This window comes from Elephantulus edwardii, unplaced genomic scaffold, assembly GCF_000299155.1.
Source record: "Elephantulus edwardii isolate Elephantulus edwardi_28Jun2011 unplaced genomic scaffold, EleEdw1.0 scaffold00079, whole genome shotgun sequence".
Taxonomy (NCBI): Eukaryota; Metazoa; Chordata; class Mammalia; order Macroscelidea; family Macroscelididae; genus Elephantulus; species Elephantulus edwardii.
In genome coordinates this window covers 5,231,179-5,235,027 of record NW_006399829.1, presented here as the reverse complement: position 1 = coordinate 5,235,027, position 3,849 = coordinate 5,231,179, and positions in this window count along the sequence as shown.

The following is a 3,849-nucleotide window of genomic DNA, read 5'->3' as shown; positions in this document are numbered from 1 at the left end:
TTGACGGCATTAAACAACAACAACACAACAAAATACTTACTAAGGGAGGGAAGGGAAAGACAATGTTCCCTGAATGGATGATAAGACATTGCTTGTATTGTTATTGCTGTTGTAGAACAAGATATGTGTGAATTTTTTTTTAAATGTGCTTGGTACACTTTCATACGAATTATAATAGTTAAAAGGACATTTTATTGTTGGAAGTATATAGGCCATCTATTTTTCAGTTCATGATAAATAATTAGAAGTCAATTTCATGAATAATCACTGCTTTTGGAAAGTCTGGTGCACACATCCCATCAGTTTTGAAATGTATGGTATTGAAATAAGTGTAACATAAAATTCAATAATTTACTATTTGCTATAAAATAAGTATGAGTTCTGATATTTTTAGAAAATCTGTATACTTTATATCTTTATCATAATGCCATTTTCACTTCAGTTAAGGTAAATTATACATATGGAACATTCATATAATATTTTGTACTTGGAAATTTGAAAATTAGTGTTCTTATTTCTATTTAATTGAAGCAAAAAATGATTAAATTATTTTTATCAGTTCCTGTAGTCTGAAATTGATGGAATATGCAATCAGGATACAATAACAATAACTGATAATAGTAATAATAACTGGAACACAAAACTTTTAAACAAAGGTTTAGTAGTCAGAAAATAAAGCCTCGGTGACAGAAATGAAGTCAGAGATTGCATTATGGAATTTTGTACTACCAATGATTTAATTATAAATACCTTTTACAAACCATCAATTACTAATATGCATATTGAAATTCAAGGTGTAGAAAATTAGAAAAAGCCCACCAGAGTCAAAATAAAACATTACATTTCTCACCTGAATTAAAAGCATCTCAAAATAGATTTGATGCATTGAACACTAGAGACAAGAAGCCAGACAAGTTGGGTAATAACATCAAGAATAGTATAGATGAAGAAAGTAAATTATTATCAAAAAAAGATAGAATACAAGGACAAGCTCAAAATGAATTTCCGAAAAGACTGTAGGATTTTTCTCTAGCATAGGTTGTTGTTTTTCATATGTGTCATCTACCCCAAATTAAGTCATAAGTGAGCCTCCAGGAGATTTCCAGAGGCTGTGAATCACAGGAGAGGAGATTGCCTATCTTTCTGCCATGGAACATTTCATGGATGAGACCTGCATGTCTTTGGGTTGACAGCACAACTCCTTATCACTAAGCTACAGAGTTCCCTTTCTAAAATACAAAGAAATTAAAGCGAACGAAATAAAAACTGACTTGAAAGGGTAGTTTGAGAACACAAATAAATGTGTTACAATGAAATGTTAAAAATCTGGAGTTAAGAAACCAATAGGGAAGGATATAGTAAGAATTTCTCTAACTGAAATAACAGAAGGGGAAAAAATCAAGCCTGGAGCTGCAGTATAGAATAGTTATAAGAGTAAATAGTTGATGTTATAAGGTGTACTTTTAAAAAGAACAAACAGAAGGAGATAGCATATAATAAAAAAGGTGTGCTGTTGTAGGAAAAAAGAAGTTCAGGGTGAGCCTCTGGCATCTGTGAAAAACAAGCCTACAGGATTTGATGGAATACCAATTGAGATGGTTAAAAAAACAGTGACCATGCTCACTAATCTATAGCATGAAATTTAAGATGCAGAAGTACACTTTCATTTCTTAATAGAATTCAGTTTGACAAACTACATTAAGCCTACTATCCATTTCTTGCCCCCCCCCAATACTGTTATACTTTCCTAAGGAGGCATTTCCACCTCTTTTATTCAGAAGGTATTAAACTTTTAGAAATGAGACCTTTTTACATGGATTATACACTTCAATTTTCCCTAGGGAGTTATTGAATGAAAAAAAACCCCAAAAATAAAGTATCATAATATGAGACACATTGAAAGGAGAGGGTAAGATGATCAAAAAGATTTCTCATCTAATTGTTGTAGACAACTCAATAAAAAAAATTCAAAAGACTTCTCATTTTTCCAAAAGTAATAGAATTCTCAAATTCCATTATTAATGAATGATACAATGACAAGGACATGGGGGGGGGGGACCAAACAACAAACCAACCACAAACTTTCAAGGTATGAGGCATTTTGTGTAATTCTAAGGAGTGATTTTTGAGTCTTTACTCACCTTCACTGGTTAAAATAAAGTGCAAAGAAATCCACCTATCATCTTTGAGTATAGAAGAATTTCTGACTTGAAGGTATATTTATATCAGGGCATTTATCTAAACTGCAACGTATTGTTGTAAATTTCAGTGTTAACTCTCAGCATGGTGTTTGTTGCTGCTTTGTACTGTTGAGTCAGACTCATAGCTGATTTTCCAGCGGATTTTCAGAGGGAGTAAGTTGCACAGAGGAAATTGCTCATAATCTCCCTATGAAGCATCTGATGGATTAAAATCTTGTGTCGTTAGTTTGGCTTCAGGTTACCTTTTATCCTTAGGCCACTAGAACTCCCTTGATGCTTTGAGAACCAAGAAGTAGGCAGTGCTCTTTTCCTTTTTTGACTGAGGTCAGGTCGTCTTTGGCATGATATTGGTGATGTAACAGCACGTTGTGGGGGCAGGACCGGAAGATCTAGAGCCTTAAGAATCTAAATAACCAAACCTTTGCAGCTAGTGCTCTCTGCTGGTTTCTAAATCTTTTAATCATTCAGCCTCTGGAAAAGGAAGGAAATAAAACAAAACAGAAGGCCTCAACCAAGTCTAGACTGGTAAATAAATAATGTTGTTGTTGTTAAGTGCTTTTTAGACAAGTGTGACTCCTAGTGACCCTATGAGTGATAGATCTGAACTTTGTCCTACCCTGCACCGCCCTTAGCATCCTCAACACATTTGAGCCCATTGTCACAGACGCTGTATTGATGTATCTTACTGAGAGTCTTCCTTTCCTTTGCTGAAGTTGCCATGTCATTCCATATCATTGGGGGTCTCCCTCTTCTTTTCTGACCCTCTATCTTTCTAACTCTGGTTTCTCTTTGGAAGGAATAGCCTTTTCTTAAAACATGTACAGAGTGTGCAAGACAAAGTTTCACCATATTTGCCTCCAGAGAACATTCTGATACTTATTGATTGTTCCGTTCTCAGATGTATAACAAGTGACTGCGAAGACTATAGCTCGAATTAGTAGCACGTTAGTCTTTAAACAGACTTCATTACTTAAGACATTGGTGAAATCCCTGACAGCAGACTTTTGCAAACTCTTGACTGCTGATACAAAGTGGGTTGACTGTGGATTCAAGTAAGATGAATTTGTTTACAATTTCAATCATTGCTTCATCTGTCATAGTATTGTATATTGTCCGATGGTTAAGAATTTTTATTTCCTTGATATTGAAATGTGATCTATATTGAAGGCTGAAGTCCTTGATTTTCTGTAGCAAGCACTTCAGGCCATTCTTACTTTCAGTAAGCAAGGTTCTGACATCTGTATAACATAGGTTGTTGTTGAGCCTTCCTCCAATCTTGTTACCATGTTTTTTTCATATAGTATCTCGAATGAATTTGTTCATCATACACATAGAATAGGAAGGGAAAGAGGATACAACCCTGTCAAACACCTTCCTGATTTTGAACCATGCCATTTTCCCTTGCTCTGTTTAGTCAGCAGCTTCTTGGTCTAGGCATAGATTTCATATAAGAATAATTGTTTGTTGATGCTATTTTATGTGCCATCAAGTTGCTTGTGACCCCTAGAGACCCTATGTACACTATCTCTCTGAGTCAATTTCACCATTTCCGACACTCCTACCCTCTTTAACCCAGTTACTGTGTCAATCCACTACATGCAGGGTCTCTCTGTCCTGTGCTGTTCCTCCACTTTTCTTTTTTCTTTTT